At 45.0% G+C, this 27,136-nt stretch overlaps 1 protein-coding gene across 5 annotated transcripts in view; it reads left to right on the plus strand.

Moving 5' to 3' along the window:
• The window catches only part of Specc1 (sperm antigen with calponin homology and coiled-coil domains 1), a 266,251-nt gene that overhangs the window by 28,744 nt on the left and 210,371 nt on the right, over positions 1–27,136 (plus strand). For 2 of the 5 annotated variants that reach the window (XM_006533656.3, XM_030246110.1), the window contains exon 1: positions 19,863–19,965. The exons of 2 other annotated variants lie outside the window; for them this stretch is intronic. The gene's annotated coding sequence lies outside the window, so the exon portion shown is untranslated. Of the gene's footprint in view, positions 1–1,788; positions 4,718–19,862; positions 19,966–27,136 lie in introns of those variants that run through there. One more of the 5 variants, XM_011249106.3, reaches the window with a different exon arrangement.

The following is a 27,136-nucleotide window of genomic DNA, read 5'->3' on the forward strand; positions in this document are numbered from 1 at the left end:
GGCTTAAAAATAAAGAAAAAGAAGTGATGAAAAACATGCAGTGCACTGATTAAATCAGAGCCGTGCTATGGTAGAGAGCGCAGTCATTGTGACAGCTACGAGGACTACTCACTCCGCGTCCAGGGTTTGTTTTTTTTTTTCAGAAAGGCACTGAAGTGGTATTTGATAAGAATACCAAATGAAAGATGGGTTCTGCGCTGAGCCTGGGTCCGAGACTGCGATGACAATAGGACCGTCATGCTGTGATGTTTTCAAACTCTAAGTGGGTTTAGGCAGATGGCACATGGAAAGCAGACTCATTAACAAACTGCATCTGTGAGAAGGAACAGACCCTATAAGGAAATAATGAAAGTTCAATACAATGTCTATCAAGTAAGGAGTGTGTGTGCATGTGTGTATGTGTCGGTGTTTATGTGTGTGCAAGTATGTGTGCCTGGGTGTGTTTGAGTATGGGTATAAATGAATGTACATGAGTGCATGTATGTGTGCATGTGTCTGTACATGTGTATATATGTGTACATGTATGTGTATGTGCAAGTATATATGTGTTGCTTGTTTATTGGTGTTTCAAGTGTATGCATGGGTATGTATGAATGTATGGACAGGTATGTGCATGTGAGTGGGTATGTGTGAATGTATGTATGCATGCATGTGTGTATATGTGTATGTATGCATGTATATGTGTATGTGCATGCACATACATGTCTTTATGTGTGCATTAATATGCTTGTGTATATGCATGCATATGCATGTGTGTGTATGCAAATGACTGTGTAGGTTCATGGTCAGGAAGGGCATGTTCATTTAATCACTGCTTTTTTTTTATTACATATTTTCCTCAATTACATTAATCACTGCTTTTTAAAAAACAAGATTTAAAGAAAGACTTTGTTTTCTGAATTTAATTTCTTATTTCAAGAAGTAACTCTCACACAGTTGAGGGCAGAGTGCTGGTGTAGTGTGCTCAAAACCCTGAGCTCTGTGTTTCATTTCATCACCCTTCCTCTGCAAAATGTAATTCTGTGCCAGGAGTGGTGGTCTCATCTCCAGTGTGAGGCTACTTGGGAGTCTGAGCCAGGAGGATCATCTGGGCCTAGGAGTTTGATGCCGTCTAGGAGAGACGCCGTCTCGAGGGGAAAGGAGGAGTCATTCTTGCTTGGGGATCACAGTCACAAACCTCCCAGGTTTTATCTGTTTTGCTTCCGTTTTTATTTTTATTTTTTGCATTTACTCATGAATTGCTTGTGCATGTATTTGAGGGTGCACACATATGTCACAGCACACGTGTGGAGTAAGAGGACAACTTGTAGAATTGTTTCCCTCCTTCCTTGATGTGGGTTCTGAGGATGGAACTCACGTCCTCAGGCTTGGTGACAAGTACCTTCCACCCTGAGCCGTCTCATCAGCCCTCGTTTCTGTTCTTTCAGGCCCAGATCCCTTTTTATAGGACGATTGCTCATACTAACATGATTACACATTTGTGGTCAGCTGGAGCTACCTGGGAGATCTATCTCAAAGCAAAACGAAAACAAAAAACATTAAATAAATAAATACGTAAATAAATACAATCTTACAGTGTTGGCAGTCAGACACAGGGCCTTACACATACTGGGCTTTTCCCTTTTCCTCTCCTTCTGAGTCAGGCTCTCACAGTTTGGCCCTGGCTGGCTCACACCCCTGAGGCTCCTCCCACCAAGACACCAGGCTCTAGCCCGTTTGCTGTTGCTGGTTTTGTCTTGTTTCTTTGAGACAGGGTCTCTCTCTACAGCTCCAGCTGTCCTGGAACTTAGTATATTGACTGGCCAGGAACTCTCAGAGATCTGCCTGCTTCTGCCTCCCAAGTGCTGAGATTAAAAGTCTCTGGCTCTGGCTAGTTTTGATGACTGGCTTCTCTTGTTTGTTTCTCATGTTGCAAGTGTCCTATAATAAATGCTAGTCTCTTTCTTTGTTGCTGTTATAAACACCCCTGCCATGTCATACGATCATGTCTGCATCTGCACACACAATCATGTCTGCATCTGCACACACAGTGTGCAGCACTGGGATACTCTAGATCACTGAGATGATATTTGGGAATTTTCCAGTTGTTCCCCTCAGACGTTGACATTGAGAGAATCCTCATCTCAGACTGCCAGACTACAGCCCTTGTCCCTTCTCTAAGCACCGTGTCGTCCTCATCTGTCACACACGTCAGGACTATGCTTAAATAATTGAATGTTCCTTTTTAAAGTTCCCTTCTTGGTCCTGCTCTCTTCTGTTTCTGTCCTTTTGCCTCCAGCTGCTGACTTTGTGTGTGACAGAAAGAGAGAGAGAGAGAGAGAGAGAGAGAGAGAGAGAGAGAGAACACATGTGTGCATGATCTGAAGGCCAGAAGTTGACATCAGGTGTCACTCTGACTGCTTTCTACTTTGTTATTTATAATTTTTAAATTTGTTTTTTTATATTATGTGTATGAGGGCTTTGTCCTTATGTATGTTTGTGTGCTACCTGTGTGCCTGGTGCCTGCAGAGGCCAGAGGAGGATGCTGTGTCCTCTGGAACTGGAGTTATGGATGGTGGTAAACCACTGTGTTGGTTCTGGGAGCTGAATCTGGATCGGCTGCTGAGTGCTCTTAACTTCGGAGCTCTTTCTAGCCCCTGCTTCTTACTTTTTGAAACACAGTCCCTTATTGAATCTGGAGCTCACCAATTCAGCAAGACCGAGCGTCTTGAGCATCTTGTCTCACCCACACCTGAGCCCCAAGTGCTAGGGTTACAAATGCTTGAAGCTATGCCTGGCTCTTAAGTGCCTGTTGGTGACTGAAGTCAGGTCCTCATGGAACAAGACTTTGTTAAAGAAGTCATCTCTCCAGCCCTTAGAATCTTAGTTGGTCTTCTATTGCTGTGAAGAGACACTGTGAACACAGCAATTCTTAAAAAAGAAAGCATCTAACTGGGGGCTTGATTATAGTTTCAGAGGTTTAGTCCATTACCATCATGGCAGGGAGCATGGTGACACATAGGCAGACATGGTGCTGAAGAGATAGTTGAGAGTTCTACACCCAGATTTGAAAGGCTGTGAGAGAGAGACTGAACCTGGGCTGGGTTTGGATTTTTGAAACCTCAAAGCCCACCCCCAAGTGGCACACTTCCTCCCAACAAGACCACACCCACTCTAGCAAGCCACACCTCTTAATCCTTCTCAAGTAGCATTTGGTTATTTCCATTTTGTTTGTTTCTTTGTTTTGTTGTTGTTGTTCATTGAAACAGGGTCTTACTAGGTAACCTTGGCTGGCCTGGTACTGACTATGTAGACCAGGCTGGCCTCGAACTCAGAGACTCTCCTGCCTCTGCCTTGGGAGTGTCAGGATGGAATGTGTGAGCCGCCATGCCAAGCCATATTTGCTTATCTCTTAAGTTCCATCCTGAGCTCTTCAGCTTTTTTCTTTTAGACTGTGATATTTATACGAATGTTTTAGTACCTCTCCCCTCCCCCTTTTGATATTTCCATTAATTTAGTTCAACAAATATTAATTGCTGCTGGCTCCACGATAGGCAGTGTTCCAGGTACTGAAGTGTGCCGACAGATCGGAGGGAGAGGTGCTCTTTCTGAACTATAATCTCAGGCGCTAATCAGTGCTGTGGAGAAATGGAGCATCGTGGGTGTTATATTGGAGTGCCCTGGGTCAAGTCTAGTAAGGGGTTGATATAGTTAATAGTCAGCTTTACTTAGGGCTCACAGGTTATCATCAAGGCAGCTTCTGGAGAAAGGAAAAGCATAGATCTTCCTTATCTAAGATGCAATCATCTCAGCTAATCTACTGCGAGCTGTGTGGCCTTCAGCAGGTTACTAACCTCTTGGATCTCAGTAGCCCAGAGGAAGAGAATCATAGGTACCTCCTAGGAGCTTGCTAAAAATTCAGTGTGAGGACCAGAGAGGCGGCTCAGGGGTTAAAGGCCATGAAGCCTCAGCACCTGATTTTGACTCCCAGACTCACATGATGGGAGGAGGAACTGATTCCTGTATGGTTCCACACTTTCACAGTGGCGTGGATGTACTCTTTCATATCTCCCACAAATAAATGCAAACACTGAATCTGTTTTTAAAAATAACTAAATGGGACAACATAAGCAACCCCCCCAAAAACCCTAGAAAAGTGTTATATCTTAATATAACTTTATTAATTTTAACTAAGATATTACTAGCTTAATCACTTTATTCAGTAGTTTTTAAATAAAAAAAGTTCTCCATGATTTCGATTATGTTTGGCATCGCGTGGCTAATAAGATGTGATATTTCAAAGACAGCTCCTTTAAACAGCTGTTGATGCCTCTTGTCACCATGGTAACTGCTAAGATGGGAACTGCCGGTATCAGCATGTTTATTTCCGTGAGTTGTCATAGTTTGATGTTCGCATCCTGCTGGCCAGATTTTGTTGCAGTCATGCAGAGCAGAGAGGTGGTACATTTGTACTGACCACTGTGTTTGAGCAAACTTTAGTAGATTTGGAAGGTCTCGTGTAGTGACGTGTAGTGGCTTACATGCACACAGGCAAAACGCAAAACGCCCATACACATAAAATAAACAAACTTTAAAAAAAAAAAAAAAAGCAGTAGAAGGGAACCTTAGGCACTAGGTCATTGTGACATCGTGGCTTCCTCTGCTCTTCTAGATCGTTGTCTCTGGGAGATAAAGTGTCAGTCTGGAAGATAGATCTTCTTAGCAGCCCCATAGGGAGGTAGGTGTTCTTGGCTGGTGTGTTTGTTAGTGTTCTCCAGAGCAGCAGAGCCGATAGCATGTACATACAGGTATGTGTGTATGCATGCGTACACACACACACACACACACACACACACACACACACAATTTATTAAATCAGCTTACACTGAAATACTATCAACAGCTACCTCACCTGAAAGGCTAACAGCCCAGTAGTGTCTCAAGTTGTGCCACAGCTGAAGAGTCTTAGAAATCAGAGCTCCTGGGGCTGGAGAGATGGCTCAGGGGTTAAGACCACTGACTGCTCTTCCAGAGGTCCTGAGTTCAATTCCCAGCAGCCACATGGTGGCTCACAACCATCTTTAACAGGGGTCTGTTGCTCTCTTCTGGTGTGTCTGAAGACAGCAACAGTGTATTCATAAGTATAAAGTAACTAAATAAATCTTTAAAAGAAGAAAAAAGAAATCAGAGCTTCCACAGTGGCTGTTTCTCACTGGAGAGCCTGAGCGCCTAGCGAAGACTCAGTCCATGGACCTGGGTACCTCAGCAGTCCCAGTTGGCAGCTGAAATCCCGGAGGGCCCCCCCTGAGAGCCACTGGTCCTCAGCCAACAGTGCAAGCCTGATTCTTCTATCACTGAAGGAATCAGCCAGTGTTGAGAGGGAAGGTCAAGAGAGCAAAAGACACTCATCTTCCTCTTTGACCTTTTAAAAAAAAACTTATATATTAACTTTATGTGTATCAGTGCTCTATCTGTATGTAAACCCGCATGCCAGAAGAAGGATTCAGGTCACATAGATGATTGTGAGCCACCATGTGGCTGCTGGGAATTGAACTCAGGACCTCTGCAAGAGCAGCCAGTGTTTTTAACCACTGAGCCGTCTCTCCAACCCTCTTTGGCTCTTCTTTATCTGGGCTGGCTGCTACCAGAAGCTACCCACCTATACTTGGGTGAGCCTCCTCACACTAATGAAGGCAAAAAGGACAAGTCTGTAGTTGAGGATCGCTACTCATATGATCCCAATTCTTAGCATGTTGACATTAAGATCAGCTGTCACAGCTGGGACCAAGGTCTCCCAGGGGCATTAACACATGCCGTGCATGTGAGCTTACATCAATCCTCCAGCTCCAGATGAGGCTCCTGGGTACAACATCATGGAAAACCCCGAACTTGACCCAGTCAGCAAGGCCTCTGCTGGAAAGTGTGGGATAATGTACATTTTGGTTTACGCTGTCAGAAGTTGAGAGCGATTTGTTACACAGCAATAAGTAACCATTGCAGATGACTGACAAGCCTGTTTTTTAGTCCAGTGAATTGCACTGATACCAGTAAACTCTTTGCTGTGCAACATCCAACCTGTGGTCAGGTGCTGCTGCTTCCAGTCGGACCTATTGATTTAGCTTGAATATATCTTTAATGAATCAATATACCTTTAATGAATCATGTGTCTCACCAAAACCTTGGGTTTGAGGCTCGTGAGGGCCATGGGCTTTTCCATGGGATTACCCATCCTTTCTGACTCTCTGGATGAGGCTTCTGCTCCCCTCCCACTCCCCACCCTAGAGACCCATGTGGCAGGAGCTGTGCCAGCTTGGCTTGCCAAGTCTCTGGTCTTCTTCTAGGCTCATCTGTTGTCCCAACATTATCTTCCAATTTCTAAGGCCCCTCCCCTCTTTCTCTCTTTAGAATAGAGTTTGCTTTTTCCTCATTCTGACTCTCCTTTACCAGGTCACCAGGAGGCAGTTTTTAAGCTGCCCTCTTAGCTGGAAGCCCAAATTTGTCAGTATTTACCATCCTACTACAAAACCAGAAACAAATACAGCCAAGAAATAAGAGTGAAGAAAAAATGTATTGCCTGTCGTGGCAAGGGAGAACATGGGAGTTATTTTCAAAGCGATGCTCTTGAACAAAGATTTTCCTGAAGAACTGACACATTTTCATATAGAAAAGCACTCTAGGGGCAGGAACATACCTTTGCATGCTCAGTGTAAGAGGTACATGATTGCATGATCATTTTAAGGTCGTATTTCAAGAACGTAAGATGGCAGACACACACTTCAGTCAGTGTCATGTTTGAAAGGTAAAAATGGTGGAAAAGGGCACTTCTGGGCATGCTCAGCTTGTGCCATGGAGGTGACAGAGGAGTGCCTCTGATCATGCTCCTTTTTCTCCAAGAGGTTTCGGGTGAAACAAAAGGAAAGGACATTTTGAATGTGTGTTAGTGTAGGAGTTTTCTCCTACAGGTGCCTCATTTCTGGGCTTCCAGTACTTTGGTGTATCACTTGGATATACAACATAGAAACTTGTTAGTTGGACACAGAACTGATAGAATGTGTGTGTGTGTGTGTGTGTGTGTGTGTGTTCATGGATCTGTTAGGATGGCTTATAGGATGTGGTGTAGATAATCTGAAAATGTCTCACACTGGAGAGTCTGAAACTCTGGTAGTTGCTCAGTCCATGATGCTGGATATCTCAGCAGAACCAACCTTCCACTGAAGGGGTGGAGGATCTTGGAGAACTGTTGGTCTTCAGTCTACCTTGGAGTCCTGAAGAAGCTGGTTCTAACAGCAGCTTCAAGAGAGATGAACTCGCCAGTGAGAGTGAGGGCAGGCAAGCCAAAAGCAGTTTCCTTCTTCCAAGTCCTGTTATCTGGGCCCCATCAGAAGGTGCCAACCACATTTAGGGTGAGTCTTCCTGCTTCAGATAATCCAGTCAAGACAATGTCTCACAGGAGTGCCCAGTGCTTTGTATTTTCGTCGATTCTAGGCATAGTCAAATTGACAACCAATATTAGCTATTATAGCTTTCCTGGTACACATTTGAGTTCCAGTCAGTATATGCTTACACACGCTAAGAATTGTATTTTAATTCCTCTCAATGTGACTTTATACATCATCAAACCACATTGTAGTCTATAATGATGTACTACTGCAAAATTAAGAATTGGAAAAAATGAATTTTAACAAACATGAGCACAAACTAATAGTAAATGCCAGTGAACAAATATTATGACCACATCATTTAACTCTGCTATAGACAAGTGACCAGTACCTGTAGTGTGGCCTTAAATAGACACAAAGAACAGTATAGACACAATAAACAACAATTCTTTCCAAGAGAGACATTGTAGGCATAAATTATAAATTTTCCTCAACCTACTTTAATAAACCTTCAACCTCTCCTCTTGCCCACCATCCACCAGAGGTAGTGAAAGAGAAAAGTTATTAGGACACGGGGAAAATAGACCTGTTTAGAATTAGTTCTTTGGAGGCAAGTCCAATCTTTGTCAGGATATCAGCAGTTCAGTGCAGTAGCAAACACCACATATGAACCAGCAGCTGCATGCAGTCCAGTCCTCTGGACAGTCACCACGTGACTCAGCAAGGGCAGCTCAATCCAGAAGAAGCAAGGCTCACCAATGGGCTGGGGTCACAGAAGTGCAAGAGGCCACAGGAACCTCATGAGAAGTTCTTTGGAGAGTTTCTCTCCAAGGAATCACAAGTGGCACTCTGCAACACAATGTAATGTGAACCAATATGTGCTTGTCGTTTGCAAAGAATAGTGAGGCGGAGCAAAGCAAACCAATGCTCCCGCTCCCGCTCTCTGTGGGGTCATTTTTTATATTTCTTCATCACACATCATTTCACCTGTTTGCTATAGCAAAACATCATTTCACCTGTGTCTGTGCCTGCTTCAGGAAAACATTCTTTCACCTTTGTGCCCCAGAAAAACATTATTTGACATAACCGACTTTCCCAAGAATCCAGAAGTTTCCAGTTCAAGACATAAAATTAAGAGTGGGTGTGTGCTTGGGGAGGGATAGGGGGAAAATGGGGGTTACATGTGATCATATTTCATTATATAGATATATGGAATTCTTGAGAATGATGGAAAAATGTAAAGACTATATATAACAGTATTCCATTGACTATAATTTTATACCTACATGTGTGAAGAATGTGTGAATAAGTTTGTTTCTTTCAAACATCATACCACATATTATTTATTCGTATTTTAATGATTAAGACAGAGTCTCAGTATATAGTGTATTAGTTACTTTTCTGTTGCTTTGATAAAACACCACAACCAAAGGAACTTACAGAAGGAAGGCTTTATTTAGCTTATGATTCCAGAGGGACGAGTCCACCTCAGCAGGGAAGTAAGTAGCAGGCAGGCTGGCTGGAGCAGCAGCAGAGAGCTCACATCTTCACCACAAACAGGAAGCAGAAATGTGGTATTTCTGGGATATGTCACTTCAGGGATGTTTGGTCTCTGGGGCCCAGCAATTGGGATTATAGCTTCTGAGTTTGTGCTTCCTCCCACACAGGCTGTCTATGCAGGTTGGGTAGACTCTTATCGCTGTGTCCTTTGGGATTCTTGGGTCTACTGCTGTCTGGTAGTGGACAGCCTAGTTAATAATTGCTCAGGACTCCTCACCAACAAGGCCTGTGAGGACTGGTTTTTGTTTTTTTAATTGTGTGTGAGTATGTGTGTGTGTGTCTGTCTGTGTGTGTCTGTGTGTTTGTGTGTGTGTGTCTGTGTCTGTCTGTGTGTGTCTGTGTATGTGCCTGTCTGTATGTGTCTGTGTGTGTGTCTGTCTGTGTATGTGTGTGTGTCTGTCTGTGTGTGTCTGTGTCTGTCTGTGTGTGTCTGTGTATGTCTGTGTGTATGTCTCTGTGTGTGTCTGTGTGTATCTGTGTGTGTGTGTGTCTGTATGTCTGTGTATGTCTGTGTGTGTCTCTGTGTGTGTGTCTGTGTGTGTGTGTCTGTGTGTGTGACTGTGTATATGTCTGTGTGTGTCTGTGTGGGGTAAATTCAGGTGGCCATGGAAGCTGGAGGCATTGGCTCCCTTTGGAGCTGGTGCCAAGAGGCAGTTGTAAGCCTACTGATGTGGGTCCTCTGGGAGAGCCGTCTGTGCTCTTAACTGAGCTGTCTCTTCAGCACCAGGGCTTTTTTTTTTCACCCCCCACCCCCACCCCAGGATACTTTTGGAAGTTGTAATGGCTACTCCTGGTTGCCAACTTGACTATATCTGGAATGAACTACATTCCAGAATTGGAGGGCTCACCTGTGATCAGACCTAGAGGCTGGAAGACACAAGTTTCTCACCTGGATCTTGGCATGGAGAACTTGAGCCATAGGGCTATGAAAAGCTTAGGCCCAGGCAAGGTAGTACACACCTTTAATCTCAGGAGACTAAGGCAAGGAGATCTCTGAGTTCAAAGTCATCCTGGGACAAAACAAGTCCCAGACCCAGGCGTGGTGGTTCACCCCTTTAATCTGGGCCACACCTTCTGCTGGAGACCTACAGAAGGGCATTGGAAGAAGGAAGATTCTCTCTTCTTCACCGTTTGCATTTACTTGCCAGCACATCTCTTGGAATCTACTTCTACAGAAGACCAGCTGAAATAACTAGGCTCATGGGACTGAGCCACTACTCGATCCATGTGTTTCCAGCTGACCGTTGTTGGGGACTTGGACTCTAGACTAAGTCATCATAATAAATTCCCTCAGTATAGAGAGACATTCCATATGTTCTGTGACTCTAGAGAGCCCTGATTAATACAGAAGTTTTTTCTATTACTGATCATACAATACTTTCTAGTATGTAAATCACTGATTTTGGTCTTATTTGTCTTTCATTTGTTCCACAAACCCTGAGTAGCTTGCCAGGTGCTGTGCACTGTGCAGCAGGAGTTTTGCCCTCGGGCTGATACGGTGTGGCTTCTGTGCTCCCTTGATTATGTTTCTATCCTTCATTTCTCATCCTGACTGTGTTTCAGACCCACAGACTATTTTCAGTCTGTGTCCTCATTTTGGATTTTGCTCTTCAGTGTGAAGACAGTAACAACTGTGGTATCCATCCTTTCCATGAGAGTTTAAAAGTTCTATTTTGTTTTATCTTCTTCAGTTCCAACACACAACAACACATTTTCTAAAATTCAAAAATACAGGCTGGGGATATGACTCCGTGGTTAAGAGCACTGGGTGCTCTTCCAGAGGATACAGGTTCAATCCCCAGCACCTACAGGCTGTCTCACATCCATCTTTAGCTCCAGCTCCAGGGAATCCAGTAGCCTTTCTGGGCATGGTGCACAGGCAAAGTACCTCTGTGTGTGTGTGTGTATAAAATTAATATGAATACATCTTTAAAATAAGAAAAAAATAGTAATTTTTTAAAATATCAAATATAGAAACACTGCAATATAAAACATCTTTACCACTTTCACTCTGCTGACCTGCCATGCAGAACAGCTCATCAGAGTGCATCTCTCTTCTCTCTCTCTCTCTCTCTCTCTCTCTCTCTCTCTCTCTGTGTGTGTGTGTGTGTGTATCTCTGCAGGATCTTACTTTGAATATCAAGTTGGGCTGGAGTTCTGTATGCAGCCAAAGATGGCTCAAACTCATAGGGATCCTCATGCCTCAGCATCCTCAGCCTCCTCAGCCTCACTCAGCCTCCTCAGCCTCCTCAGCCTCCTCAGCCTCACTCAGCCTCCTCAGCCTCACTCAGCCTCCTCAGCATCCTCAGCCTCCTCAGCATCCTCAGCCTCCTCAGCCTCACTCAGCCTCCTCAGCCTCACTCAGCCTCCTCAGCCTCACTCAGCCTCCTCAGCCTCCTCAGCTTCACTCAGCCTCACTCAGCCTCACTCAGCCTCACTCAGCCTCCCTCAGCCTCCTCAGCCTTACTCAGCCTCCTCAGCCTCACTCAGCCTCCTCAGCCTCCTGAGTATTAGGTTTATAGGTGTGCTTGGCTTATTTTTCATTTTGGTAAAAGTGATGTTTTTATTGGCTAACCATGACTCTGTATGCTTGGTGGTCGTGTGTGTGTGTGTGTGTGTGTGTGTGTGTGTGTGTGTGTATCCTTTGCTTTTTTTCTGTTGGACTCTTTGTCTCTTCTTGAGTTAATTTTGGTCATCTGTGTTTTCATAGAAAATGATCAGTTTTGCTTGGTTTAAAGCCCATGCATATAATTATGCCCTCTTGCTTGTTTCTAATTTTTTTTTCTTCCTTGATGAGATTTTCAAGAGGTAATCTCTTGTTAATCCTTTTGAAGCGCCCTGTACTTCTGTTAATCTCCAAGGCTGATTTTAGAATCTCATTCTGTTTTCTTAAGCACTACCAGCATCCAGCAAGTCTCTGTCCCTTCTGTGCTCTCTGAAGTCCCTTTCTGCACATTGACAGGTTCGAGCACAACTGTCACAGGCTGAGAGAGACAGTGTTAAGTCATCCCCTGTTCTCCTTCCACCCCCCCCACCCACCTCTACAAACACATCTGTAATCCCAGCACTCAAGAGGCTGAGAGAGGGGGTTCATAAGTGGGAGATAGCAAACCGACTGACTGACAAGCCTAGGCAGATCAGAATCAACCAAGACACAAGGTATCAGGAGCCAGAGAATCCAAGTTGAAACTGTTGCCTTTACTGATGCCGAGGCTGGTTTTGAAAGTAGTGAAAGACCTGTGCCAACAATCAGATGGGCTTCCCTCTGAGATGAGATAAGAGGACCTTGAGGAAAGTTGGTCTTTCATTTCTGTTTGGGGGCCCAAATAAAAATAGATTAAACAAATAAAAATAAGTTGGTGATCCCAGGCTGGTGGGTGACAGTCAAGGACATGTTGGTGGAAGAACATGATCTTGGCGTGGGAGTTTTCAGAGAAGTAGGTATGTGGGACCAGCAAGAGAGGAAAAGAACCAGGAAAGAGGGAGGGGCCAGAGGCTCTAACTCCCTATGAGCCAATGAGCGAGGCTCAGGGTGAATATGGTAACAGGCTTGGGAAGAACAACAGGAGAGCATCATATAGCCTGGATCTTATGGTCAGAAAGTGTGCCGGATGGTCACATCCCCGAGTCAGACTGAGGCTGGGTCATTTTAGTCTACATTCTCCCTAAATTAGTTCAGCATCTGTTTAGAATCCAAAAAAGTAGCTGATCTCTTGTTCCTGGCTCATTAAACAAACTCTAATCTACGTAGCCTGGGATGGAAGCTCAGCATAGCTGGCAGGTATGGAAGGCCAGGAGCAGAGGGAGGGTGGTCCTGCTGGGTGGGAGGACAGAGGAGGGTCTGTCGTTGGAGACAAACACATCTCACCCCATGCAACCTTTGAAGGTTGTGCTCCTGATCTCAGTGAGTGAGTTCACCTGGTGATACAGCACTGCTTTTATAAAAACGCAAACCTTGCAACACACCGTGACTTGTCAGTAGGCATGCTTCTTGCTCCTAGTCATGTACTTATAGAGCGAGCTTTGCTGCATAATGAACCTTGTCTCCTGGCTCTTATGATGTCGGCCTCTCCAGCCATCCCTTGCCCAGTGTGGTGTCTCCCCCTGTAATTAGTTCTCTCTATGTAATTTTGTACCGTGAAATGTGATGCTTTAGAGAGAAATTAAAGTGATCTGAAGAGATGCTTTGGTTCACAGAGAAGTCAAGTTCCTCTGAGCAGGACCAAGTGCTTGTAGACACACAGACCTTATGGATCTCACAAAGGACAGCATTGTATAGCTGGATCTTGAAATGTCACCTAAAGTGTTTTGTGTTAAAGGCTCCAAGACCAACAGTTAGGAAAGGGGGGCCCAGATGCAGGGCCCATTGGGAAGTCTCCTAGTCATTGGGCATGCCTTAGAGAAGGCAATGGAGCCTCTGGCTCCTTCTCTTCCTCCACTGCATCCTGGCTATGAGAGAGTAGCAGTACTCCACCATGCCTCACTGGCTGGTCACAGGCTGGGAAGCCATGGTCCCACTGACTGTGGTCTGAGTCCTCCAAAGATAAACCTTTCTCTCCTTTAAGTTGATCATCCCAGGTATTTTGTTATGGTGAATGAATATCATTCTATACTCTGACAATTTTCAGAGTTTGTTTAGTACATTAGTGTGATCATTTGCTAACTGTGGCTCTCAACCTGTGGGTTGTGACCCCTTTCTCAGGAGTCACATATCAGGTATCCTGCACAGCAACTATTTACATTGTGATTCATAACAGTAGCAGAGGATTACTGTTACGAAGTAGCCATGAAATAATTTTATGGTTGGCGTCACCAAAACATGAAGAAGTGTCTCAGTGTGAGGAAGGTGGAGAACCACGATCTAACCCACCGCCTGTTAATAGACACTGGATCCATTTCTGGCTAGATGAAACCTAGAAAACTGTGAAGATTTTATCACCCTCCCCAACCCCAAGTGTGCCCTGCCATTCTGCACCATCAGATTCTTCTCAGTCCCTCTCTGCTGTCACACAGAAGTCCCCAGGACACTTCTTCTGAGTCTTTGTAAAATTAGTCCAACATCTGTTTGACACTCATGCAGAATCACTTCCATTCCCTGACTTCGTCCGAGTTATTTTTAGGGTTGATAAATTTATTTTCCAGCAGCAAAACAGAACATTTTTTAAGGTTTGGTTTGGGCGAGGATCTAGGAAATTCTTGTTCTTTGGAGACTGGGTAGGTTTCTCACTGAGACATGAACTTAGCCCGGGCAGCTGTTGCTGCAGCTGCAGGGCACTGGCCTGGGCTCGGCCTCCTGGGCGTCCTCCAGCATTCATGCTTACAGATGCCTGAAGTGAAAACTTAAGGGTTCTTTGGAGAGTCAGTTGTGATGGATGGTTTTTTTTGCTGGGGCAAACACACGAAAGAGCGTTTTCCTGAAGTGGACACAGGTGAAAGACTAAGGCAGACTTGTGAAGGCATGTTTAGCTGAAGCAGACACAGGTGAAAGGATGTTCTGCTAAAGCAAGCATGTGAAAGGACACGTGATGAAGGATTCTTTGCTAACGACACACATGTATTGGTTTACCTTACATTTTGTAGTTGAGCTGCATTTGTCAGGACTCCATAGAGAGAAACCCACCAAAATCTTCTGGTGGTGTGCTGTAGTTTCTTGCTGCTTCGGTGGACTCAGGCTGATTGGCAGAGTGGTATCAGCTGAGGCAGGACCCGTGGGGGACATACGATGTTTGGAGGGTATAAATAAAAAAGTGACAGAGGTGGAGCTAGACTTGCTTATAGAGCTAGCTGTGCAACACTTGTGGGTCTGGAGTCTTTGCTGATCTTCGCTTCCCTGAGAGAGGCACTTCCCCTGGCATTCCTCCTGGTCCCTCCTGCTGACTAGAGCCGAGGCTGAGGCCTGGCTGTCTCTGCGAGGTCGTGCCACCACTGCTGATTCCTGTTTGCTATGCCGACTCTAGCAAACTGGACTGCTGGTGTATCCGAGAAGTGTTTGCGAGTGAATTGAGCTGCCGCTGCTGATCTGTGAACTGAACTGCCGATTTCCAGACAACACAGACGGGAGTTGCTCCAAAGAACCTTTCTAAACAGGTCCCCCCGTATTCTTTCTTTCCGACTACCTCTGGTGGGTAGTGGGCTAGAAGGGAGGTGAAAGTGTTTAATAACCATCATTGAAAGTAAGATTTGAAAAATCAAAGTTACAGATGCCTCCAAGTGGTATGGTTGTCAGTCTCCTCAAAAATCAACCGCTGCTACAGTTAAGAAAGCCTTTCTTGGGCCGCTTGAGCTTGCTTTCTGCAGTGTAAGCTATGGGATTATACAAACAGCATCTGATGCGTCGGGGTACATAGACAACATCATCTCAGCAGCACAGTTTTTACTGCTGCCCAGTGCTAGTCCTCCCGAGCCCTTTCACCTTAACAAGTGGCCAAAAGTCTAACTGTTGATAAAAGGAACAAATAAAAACATTACTATTCACTGTTAACCACCATGTTATTACAAATGCAAATGACCATGAATACTGCCTTTCTTGAGGAAGTCTTTAACAAAAGAAGCAATGTCTGCCATTAGTAAATTTTCTTGTTTTAAAGTAGTCATTGGGCATGCTGGTGCACACTTTAATCTCAGCACTCAGGAGGCAGAGGCAGGTGCATCTCTGTGAGTTTGAGGCCAGCCTGATCCACAGAGTGAGTTCCAGGACAGCCAGAGCTACACAGAGAAACCTTGTCTCAAAATAAACCACACTGGGGCATTTATGTTCTATAGATAAAAATTATGTAAATAAACGTTACTCCACAAAATTGTCAAATATTTACTGTACTGTAGAAAAATTTAAAAAGCCTAAAGAAAGTTCTTCTGTCACTGCACTAGTCAGTAAGAGCCTTCTCTCTCTCTCATTTATTTACTTTAAAGATTTGTTTATTTTATATATGTGAGTACACTGTTGCTCTCTTCAGACCCACCAGAAGAGCGCGTCAAATCCCATTACCATGAGCAACCATGTGGTTGCTGGGAATTGAACTCAGGACCTCTGGAAGAACAGTCAGTACTCTTAACCACTGAGCCATGTCTCCAGCCCCGTTTGTTTATTTTTTTGAGACAGGATCTCTCTGTGTAGCCCTGGCTATCCTGGAATTCAATTTGTTCACCATGCTGGCCTGCCTTTGCCTCCCAAGTGCTGGGATTAAATATGTGTGATACCACTGACCAGCTGAGAATCATTCTTAGTAAGTATAAATGTGGGCTCTTACCATTTATGATCTGCATTTTCCAAAAATATTACTCATTGCTCAATATCACAGATTATTTCCAATATTACTTTTTTAAAAAAATTATTTATTTATTATATGTAAGTACACTGTAGCTGTCTTCAGACACACCAGAAGAGAGAGTCAGATCTTGTTAAGGGTGGTTGTGAGCCACCATGTGGTTGCTAGGATTTGAACTCAGGACCTTTGGAAGAGCAGTCGGTGCTCTTAACTGCTGAGCCATCTTACCAGCCCCAATATTACTTTTTAAATTAAGATAGAATTCACTTGCCAAGTAATTCAGACCTTAAAAATCTCCCGTTTTCTTTGTTAGAGGAAGATTTCTGAGTGATGTCCCATGATGCAGTGCAGAGCAGGTCTGTTCAGTAGCTGCACACCGTCAACATGGGCTTTAGTGAAACTCTGCTGGTGATTGAACAGTTCCTATTCTGTGTTCTGTATGGCAATTTACCACTGCAACTCAGGACTGGGGGATCTGTCGCCCTCTTCTGGTCTCTGTGGGTACTATACACATGATGAAGAGACAACACTTGTAGACAAAACATCTATGCACATATTAAAGTAAAATACATATGTATTCTTAAAGTTGATTATTTAGAGTATAGCCGAGGATCCTGTCTTCAGGGACATCTCCAAAGCAATTGGCTGCAACCCTTATGTGCCTGCTAAGCTCTCTGCACAGCTGCATTGCTGTGTGAGCTGCCTCTCCATATATGGAAGGTGGTCAGACACCAAGGAGGACTGAACTCCTGACCCAGGTTTAGACCTACCCTTGACTTCCAACCGAGAGCCGATAGCTGGATTTTTTTTTCCAACAGAGAGCCCATAACTGTTTTGTTTTGTTTTGTTTTGTTTTTTGAAACAAGATCTCTTTGTGTAGCCCTGGCTATCCAGGTATTTAATACATAGACCAGGCTGGCCTGGACCTCATATAGATCTTCCTGTCTCCTAACACACAGGATGCCTGTCCTTAAATTTCAAGTTGAATTTAAAAAAAAAACAAAAACATTTATTTTATGTGAGTATGTGTATGTGTGCCAGCACACACACACCTGAGAATAACCTGTGGGAATTGGTTCTCCCCTTCCACCAGGAGGCTCTGGGAAACTCAGGCTGTCAGGCAAGCCTGGGACCCTGGATGCTGAGCCCATCTTGCTGGCCCACCCTGTCAGGATTTTCAGTGACACTTTGCAGTTAGCAGTGAGCACATCTTATTTATTCGTAAGCACTTTAGTGTTTTTAATGTACATATGTGAATTACAAGCCCAAGCCACCACACCTGGCGTTTGTACGGTGGCTCAGGGGATCAGACAGACTCAGGTGCTTTTCAGTGCATTGTTGACTAGACATAGGGAGGACAGAGAAATCTGGTCTTGTTTCTGGTCTCAAGAGAAGGGTTTCCGATGTTGGTCGTGGGTGTTTTGTAGTTACCCTTTGTCACGTGGAGGAAATTCCCTTTTATTCCTAGTGGTTGGATTTTATTTTTTTTTAATCATAAAAATTTGGGTTTTTTAAAAGTGTTTCTTCAATATTTGTTGAAACGGTTGTGTGGGTTTTCTCTTTTAGTCTTTTAATTTGAACTATGTTGTCACTGTTAATCAGAATTATGTCTGATTCTCATTTGTGATAATCAGTCTAAAATTCCTGCTGTGAATCTCCTTTGGTCACGGCATAGCATCATTTGTATACACTGCTGGATTTAATTTGCTCTTGGTCTGTTCGGGCATCTGTTTTGCTGTTTGGATTGTTTTTAGGCACTAAGGATTGGACTCAGAGCCTTGTGAATGCCAGGTAAATTCTCTACCACTGAGCTGTGTCCCCAGCCACTGGTATTTAGATCTTAAATCATCCTCAAAAGCCTCATCTCCAGCACAGAAGTATTGAAAGATGGGGCCTTCGGGAGTCCACTGGGCTGTGGATGCCCTGGCCTTGTGGGTGGATTAATTGATTTGTGCATCTGTAACTGAAGAGGCTCCGGTGGTGGGAGATGCAGGAAGTGGAGCCTGATTGGGAAAATTAGGTCATTACCAGCACACTCTTTTCTTTTTTAAAAAAGTTACTCATTATTATTGTGATTATGATGATGATGTGTGTTTGGGGGTGCGTGCTGATGCTGTGGGGGTGGGGTGGAAATCAGAAGACAATTTAGCTTTGGTTCTTCCCTTTCCTGTTTGTGTGTGCGCTGGGGATCCGACTCAGGTGCCTGTCATCGTAGACAGCAAGTACCTTTACCTCTTAGCCATCTCACTGCCTCTGGGATCCTGCTCTTGGAGGCTACATTTTGACCCCAGCCCTTATGGTCCTCTGGTTTCCCTAGCTGCCATGAGGAGAGCCACTTGGCTCTGCCATGCGCTGTGTGCTATAGCATAGGGCCAGAAAAATGACCCAAAGCAGCTGTGGACTGAATCTGAAGCTCTGAGCTAATGAAACCTTTCCCGTCCGTTTGACTTTGTGAGGGATTTTGTCATGATGGAAGTCTGACTAACACGTTCAGAGCAGGTAAAGACCATAGTTGTTCACATAGCTTTGTATACCTAGTCGTTGTTTTTGTCACGACTGTGATAAAATGCCCAATAGAAGGGGCATAACGGAGGAAGGGCTTGATTTCGCTCATCATTTGGGAGGGTCTCAGTTCATCAGACGTGGATACAGTAGGAGCTCATAGCTGCTCCTCCATATGGTAAGGAGCAGGTGTTAGAAAAAGCTCCAGCTGGAACCAGAATCCAGTATAACTTTCAAGGACCCACCTCCAGTGACTCCAGCCAAGTTCCATGCCCTAAAGGTTTCACAACATCCCCAAACATCACCACCAGCCAGGGACAATGTGCTCAGACACAGAGCTTGTGCAGGAGACCTCACACTGAGGCGATTCAGCGTTCCCTTATGGTCACTGAGTAGCCGGCATTTGCACCAAGGGACTAGTGAACCAAAGGCTGTGCATGCATGTCTGTTTGTCCCATCTTGTCATTCATTGGCTTTTACATTTTATTTATGGTAGAGTCTGCCTCATTTTCCCAGGCTGTTTTCTTGGTGTTAACCATCACAGAATTTCCTGCACATTTGCTCCAAAGTATTGCTGCCCAAAGGGGCAGCAGTAGCGGGCACAAGAATTGCTGAGTTTATTTAGAGGCACGGGGCCACAAGCCAGGTATAATGAAGAAGGAGCTATCATTTGGGAGCTTTGTGAATTAAAAATTAAGTATGGACCTATTTACTTAGGATTAAAAAAGAAATTACAATAAATTCCTGAAGGTGCCGTGGTTAAAGACTTCAGGTCTTTCTGTCGAGTCCAGACTACTGCCTGCTTTAAAGAGCTTCCTGGTTCCTGACTTCCTGTCAACCCAGAGCTCCACAGACAGCAGCACTCACGAGGGCCCCAAAGCTCGAAGCTCTTGGGCAGACTGCCTCTTTCTCTTGGTTCGATATCTCAGGGTATTTGTCCTTGCTCTTGTGGGTTGAGGGAGTTCCCTTTTCTTCCTAGCCAGCCGACATCTTTACATTTTTAATTTTGGAGAAGTCTAAATTAAATACTTGGCACCCAGTGAGAGAGAAATTTGATTTTGCACCATGTGTATATGTGAACTTGTAAGTGGGGGGCGGGAGGGGAGAGGGAGAGGGAGAGGCACGGGAGGCAGAGCCCGCCTGCTTCCTGAGCAGGCCTTGCCCAAGCGCTGGCTGAGTGTGGTTTTCCTCTCAGACAGCAACTGGCTCAGAATAGAGCAGTGGCTTTACTGACTGAGGCCGGCAGCTCCCGGGAGGGAAGAGGAGCCGAGGGCTTTGCAGTAAGTACGAAGCTGGTTCTTATTTAAGACTGGGGTGAACGATCTTAGGGGATGGCTCTGACTGGAAGAGAGGTCTTGCTGCACCCGTAGACCTGAAGGTGCTCACCCAGCAGCCGTGTCTTCAGTTGTGTGGGGACTGCGGAAGCCAACATTGCTTGCTTTGGGGGCTGACCGTGCATTTGATCCTCATATACTATCTTGGGAGGAAAACAGTCTTCTTGTGAGTCATTTTTCCCCCCATCATGCAAAGTCAGAATGACTCATGCTCAAGTTACTGTATAAACTTCTGCCAAAAAGCCTTCTCCCTGGGTGCTAGTCACTAGAAATGCAGAGCCCCCTCCTTGTAAGTGACTAGACCGGCTTGGTGCATCTTTTTGGATAAGGGTAGAAGTCTAAAGTCCTGCTGAGAAAAGCTTCCAGTTAGATGAGTTCTTGGTATGTGGAAGGTTCTGGAGTTATGAGCATGTCGAGTTTGACCTGGCATCTAGCAGAGGAGTGGATTCTGTCCCAGTGCTGCACATCTGGACCAGACTTTATTTCTGGGGTCTGGAATTAGATACTAGAGAAACCCCAGATGGCAGAATTTCAAAGTGATAACAGGACAGCGACTGTGGCTTTTCTAGGAAGCTATGTGTTCATGTTTTTTTCTGTGACCGTCTTCCCCGACTCTACAGAAGGCTGTCAATTCTTTGCTGTATCTTCTGAAGGCTTCTGGATTTCTATTCTTAGTTTCCACTCTGTTTTCTGGGAATGGAGCTTGGGCTTTGATTTCCTCTTCCGGTCCATTGGAACTTTTATATTGGAGTGATTTAGCTCAGTAATGTGGAGAGCTCACGCTGTAAGTGGTGAGATGCACCTTCCCTTTCAGAACGCAAAGTCACCCTTGCGTTCCCGATGTGTTTGTGCGGCTTCTGCAGGAGTTCTCATCCAGGTGGCTCCTTTCATCCCAGTAAGTTCCAAAGTTCCATTCTCTACACTCCCGGTGACTTAGGGCTCTTTTTTTAGAGTAGCTGGTTCTGCTTCCCGGGACCTTCCCCTTGCCAAGTGAGTTACTGTCACGAGACATCTGGACAGGGACTCCTGAAGGCAGAGGGGAATGCAGAATGAGCTACACTTGGCGCTCAGGTAAAACTCTGGAGTTGGAGATAAACTCTTGCACCCTTGGAAGCTCTCCTCTTTTAAAGACTCCTCTCCGTCTTATTTTTCAAATGTTAAATGACAAAGGTAATATTTTAGAGCTCTCACCCTGGAACAGGCAAAGCTGCCGTGTGTGTGCTTTGTAAGCAGGACTCCAGCCATTCATTGCCTGCAGTAGCCCCTGGGGCAGCTAGCTCTGTGGCCCTGACTTCACGAGTGAGGTGGGCACAGCTAAGCAAGGCAGTGGGCAGAAGGAGACGGTGCAGGCAGAATGGGATGGCTTGTCTTGACTTCCTGGTCCAGGGCTGTGCTATTTGCCTGTTGCTTACCCTCCCCCACTCTTTAAAGAAGTATTTTTGCGTTTTCGAGACAGAATTTCTCTGTGTAGCCTTGGCTGTCCTGGAACTCCCTCTGTAAATGAGGTTAAATTTTTTAAGTTAAAACAAAACAAACAAAAACAAAACCCAGGTATAGCGACTCATGCCTTTGATCCTAGCACCTCAGAATGCAGAGGCAGGTAGATTCCTGTGATTTCGGGGCTACATGTAAGACTCTGTCTCAATAATCAATCAACTAAATAAATAAATCATTGAAAAAAACCCTAAAAATTCAGTTTGTTTGTTTCTCCTCTCTCTTCTCCCTCCCACCCTCCCTCCTTCCTCCCACCCCACCCCCACCTTTCCATTTTCCCTCCCTCCCCCTCTCCCTTCTTTTCTTGCTTCCTTCCGTTTCTTACATTATAACTAATATTTCAGTAACTTCCTTTGGTCAGAGGATGTTTCCCATATTTATGGGTTATATCTGTAAATTTGCCAGTGTGGGATCACTGGGTCAAAGGGTACACATGCTTTGTGTGTGTCACAGGTCCTGAACCAGAGCCTAGCATGAAGTGTATGCTGTACCCCTAAGCTGCTCCAGGCCTGGTGGGAGCTCTTTAATGGTGCCTGATATGTGCTTCTGGCTTGCTTTCTACCCGCTGGGCGAGAGCTTTCTATTTTAGTTCCATCTGTTTGTCACCATGGACATGACAAGGAGTGAGTCAGAACATCTTCATTTTCACAAGACGATGTTAAAGGTCTTGCCCCCATCCTGTTGCTGCTGGCTTTCATGGGGGTTTTAGTGGAATACATGAAATGGTTAATCTTGACTGTCAACTTGATTTGACCTGGGATGCTGAAGAGGTTCCTAAAGTGCACGTTGGCCGTTCTGTGAGGGTGTTTCCACAGATGACCAGATGACATTTCAGACTTAAGCGATGCTGAGTCCACTGATAGATTCAGACTTGGGAGATCTTGACTTGTGGGAAGGTGGGAAGTGGGTCTGGCTTGGGGAAGGTAGCCCTGAGCTGTGCCTTGCTCTGGCCCCTTCCTGTCACCCTTGCTCTGGTTCCTTCGTGAGAGGAGCAGCACACCCCACCCCCAAATCTAGTCAAGGACTGAATCTGTCAAAGAGAAAGAGACCCCTGCTGCCTTAGGCTGTTTCTGTCAGGCATTTGGTCCCAGCTTGGTGTCTGTCTGTCGTGATGCCATAATGTCACCATCTTGCAGGCTGCTTTGCCAGCTCAATGTTAACCTTCTAAAGGTTTTTCATGGATCTGGAAAGGCGCCAAGTGGTGAGGAGCACTTCACAGGTCCCCCTCCTGCGGGTTTCCATTCAGCCCCCAGCGCGCGCTCCAGGGAGCTCACAGGAGGTTCCCGGGTATCTGCCACCTTCTTCTGACCTCTGCAGGTACCAGTATTTACCTGCCCTCCACGTAATTAAAGTAAAGCAAATCTTAAGATTTGAATTTGGTAGATGCTGGCTTAACCACATACAAGACCCTGGTTTTAATAAGTAAAACTCTTAAAATAAATAGTAAATAAATAAAATAAAAATTATTGGGACACCATGTGGTCATTTAGTATTTTTCCACAGTCGAAACTGTTCTGCTTTTTCTGAGCCTTCTCTTTGAAGGGATTTATTTTCTTCTAGCATTTACTCTGCCGAGTGGTGTGGAAGGTAGATTTAACCTGACATTTAAAAATAATACTGAGCTGTTTTCCCAATATCGTTTATAAGTAACCTCATGCTCTCTGATATATTTTTAAAGATTTTTAAAATCTCTCTCTCTCTCTCTCTCTCTCTCTCTCTGTGTGTGTGTGTGTGTGTGTGTGTGTGTGTGTGTGTGAATATGAGTGCAAAACCTGCAGAGGCCAGAAAAGTGTCCCTTACAGCTGGCGTCGCAGGTGGTAGTGAGCTGCCCCATTCGGTGCTGAGAGCTGAACCTGGGTGGCCTGTCCAAGCGGAAGCGCTCTCTCCAGCTTCGCTTGTTGATATTTCATAATGTCCTTTGTTTTTTTTCTTTTTTGAGACAGGGTTTCTCTGTGTAGCCCTTGCTATCCTGGAACTCACTCTGTAGACCAGGCTGGCCTCGAACTCAGAAATCAGCCTGACTCTGCCTCCCAAGTGCTGGGATTTCATAATGGTTTGGGATAATCTGGAATGTGTGTGTGTGTGTGTGTGTGTGTGTGTGTGTGTGTGTGTGTGACATTGATATGTATTTCTATCTCATTAGCACATCATGGTAATTTATTCTTTTGTAATATATAGGAAGAATGGAATGTCTAAAGTAATTATGTCAAAATAAGAAACTAGATAACTAGATAAAAAAATTCTTTTAGGCAGGAACAATTCTGGGTCAGAGTTTTTGACTGTGGGATGGCAACCCCATCCCTCCACTTGATGCTCTGTCTTTCTACTGGAGGTGAGCTCTTCGAGTTCCCTCTCCCCACTGTTAGGCATTTCATCTGAAGTCCCTCCCTTTGAGTCCTGAGAGTCTCTCACCTCCCAGGTGAGAGTGAAGAAATAAAAACTATATTCTCTAATACATGTATGTGTGTGTACACATAGAGTCTGCTATATGTAATGTGTAGAGAGTATGTAACATATGAATACAAGTATACTGAATGCAAAAGTGTGCAATATATATATACACATACATACACACACACACACACACACACACACATATATATATATATATATATACTTTTCCTTTTGGTTTAAGAAAGCCCTTTGTATAATCCGGACACTCTACACACTAGGAACGGCTACCCTGTAACAACAGGCTGGAGGGGAGAAGGATGTGGAGCAGGACCAAGGCTGTTGTGTAGTGGGGAGCTCACGTGCATGAGAAACAAACAAGAAAAATGGGCAACACTTATAAGTAGGTGATTCTCAGGAGAGTAAATACATGATATCCAGTCTCATGGTCACAGGAGGAGTGCACAGCATGTCACATGCAATGCCGTGCAGCGTCACTGGCAAAACACTGACAGCTTTGAATATGAATATGACTGACATATGAATGACAAGAACATATAGATGTGTACATTAGCAATAAGAAAGTAGATAGTGAGCTCTAGACCAGTCATGGCTACACAGTGAGACCAGTCTCAGAAAGAAAAGACGAGACCATATATTTTGTGTAGTTTTACATGTGTGTGCGCACACAGGCTTTTGTGCGCAAGCATGCAGAGGCCTCAGGAGTGACAGGATCTGACACTGTACTCGGAGCTCACACTGGTTTGGCTAGGAGAGATCGCCATGTCTCCACCTCCCCAGCACTGGGGTTCCAGGCACGTGCCACCAAGCCTGGGAACTGGGATCAGAGCTCAGCTCCTCATGTTCGTATGCTAAACGCTTTAGCAACTGAGCATCTTCCCAGCTCGATGCTGTACATTTTTAAGTAAGACTATATGGTGTGATCAAATTACGTTTAAATTCTTAGTTATTTGAAGAAGCATCATTATTTTTATATAGTCATAAGAATTCATTTTAAAAAGCAATAGATGTGTGATATCAAGTTGTGTGTGCTGCTCCCTCCAAAGAGGGAAGTAGACCCGGGGCAAGTCAGCTTTCTCTTTGGGGAGGATATACTTCAGTGTTGGAATTTCTTATGAGTCTGCGTTTGTATATTTGTGTGACATAAATAGATAATCAGGAAACTTCTCAGACCCATGGGCGAGAAGATTCTTGGGACCAGGATCCCAGATGTAGAAGCCCAGCGTTGGGAAAGCAGGTTTTTATATCAAGGAGCATTTGGAGGCGGGGGAGCCTGAATCAGGTTATAGAAGAAGAAGCCCAGAAGCCGTTGAGAAAGCAGAACGGCAAGTACTGAGGACAAGTTGCTGGAGTGCTGCATGCTGGCGGCTTCCCTGCTCTGTCCCCATTCCCAGGCTTCATGTGGTGACTACCTACGGAGCTCAGTGGCCCCCTAGCGTCCCTTGTATTTTATCTCTCCATTTAAAAGCTGCCACCTGAGGTTCAAAATGAGCCTTTATCCAGTTTCTTAATCCGTTTCTTGCTGCTATAACAGAAAACACCAAGTACTTTATTCATAAAATAGCAGTTCTCAGCTCACAGTTTTGGAGGCCGAAGCACAAGATGTGCAGCCAGCCCACGCGTTCAGCCTGTGCCGAGGGCGGTCTAGCTAGGTGACAGCGTGGTAGATGGCCTCATGGAGGGAGCTCGTACAAGAGTGTTCTTTTTATAACCACCTATTCTTGCCTGAGCTGACAACAGTCCCACGAGTATTATGTTAATCATTTCTGAAAGGGGCACCTTCAACCACCTAGCCAGCTCCTGTCAGGTCCCACCTCTTTACATTTTTATCTTAAATGTCCTTCCTTCTTTCCTTCCTGCCTGCTGCCATCCTTTCTTCCTTCCTTCCTTTGGGTCTTTTGTTTTGTTTTGTTTTTGTTTTTGTTTTTTAGATAGGGTCTCACTTTTTAGCTTGGCAGGCTCAGAATTTGTCTGGTAGACCAGGTGGGCCTTGAACTCATATAAATCCACCTGCCTTTGTTTCCCTAGTGCTAAGATTAAAGCCCTTAGTTGCTGGCCAACCTTAATTCTGTAAAAACAAACAAAGAAACAAACAGCTATTGTATCAAGTCCCATCTGTGCTGCTTACACACTCCTGTGTGGGGCCACTCAGGGCTGCTCACTAGAGCATCATCAACCTAGCATAGGACTCCTCACCGAGGTGGGTTAAATATCCTTCCTGCTTCATCCTCGGATGCTGACTGGTTTGATCTTATGCAGGTCTGGTGCAGGCAGCCACAGCTACAGCCACCATGAACTCAGGAGTACAGAGGTCCTGTCCCACCTAGAAGATGCTGCCCTTCTTGCCCCCCGCCCCCAGTCTTGCTCGGGCTCTTAAAGTCTTCCCAGCCCCTCTTTGTGGTGATCCCATTTGTGGATGAGCACCTCCCTGACATTCACTCTCTACACTTTGATCAGTTGTGAGCTTCTGCCTTAACCATGATCCACAGCACAGAGAGACTTCTCGCTAATATGGAGATATAAATTTGGAGGGTAGTTTGATACTGTGACCATTGAGCCAAATGACTTAGTAGATTTACCGCCAGCAGGTCCTGCTGCAGCAGTGCCATCACACTGGGGACAAAGCTTCTAGCATACAGATCTTTGGAGGACACGTGTAGACTATAGCACCTAGTTAAATACCTAGCAGACATCAATACCTAGTCTGCACCAGGCAGCATCATGCCTGGGGAGATAAGGAGGTCTTGGGCATGATGACGAAGGGACACAAACACACTGAAGAGTCTCATCGGCTACTGTGTCACTATGACATCACCCGGAGGGTGCCGGGGGGAAGAGTTACAGAGGAGGGACGTGAAGTTGTGGCTATTCTGGGAAGCACCTGTGGAGTGTCTGCATCTTTTTTTTTTAATTAGGTATTTAGCTCATTTACATTTCCAATGCTATACCAAAAGTCCCCCATACCCACCCACCCCCACTCCCCTACCCACCCACTTCCCCTTTTTGGCCCTGGCGTTCCCCTGTACTGGGGCATATAAATTTTGTGTGTCCAATGGGCCTCTCTTTCCAGTGATGGCCGACTAGGCCATCTTTTGATACATATGCAGCTAGAGTCAAGAGCTCCGGGGTACTGGTTAGTTCATAATGTTGTTTCACCTATAGGGTTGCAGATCCCTTTAGCTCCTTGGGTACTTTCTCTAGTGTCTGCATC

The sequence above is a fragment of the Mus musculus genome, chromosome 11 (assembly GCF_000001635.26).
Source record: "Mus musculus strain C57BL/6J chromosome 11, GRCm38.p6 C57BL/6J".
Classification (NCBI taxonomy): domain Eukaryota; kingdom Metazoa; phylum Chordata; class Mammalia; order Rodentia; family Muridae; genus Mus; species Mus musculus.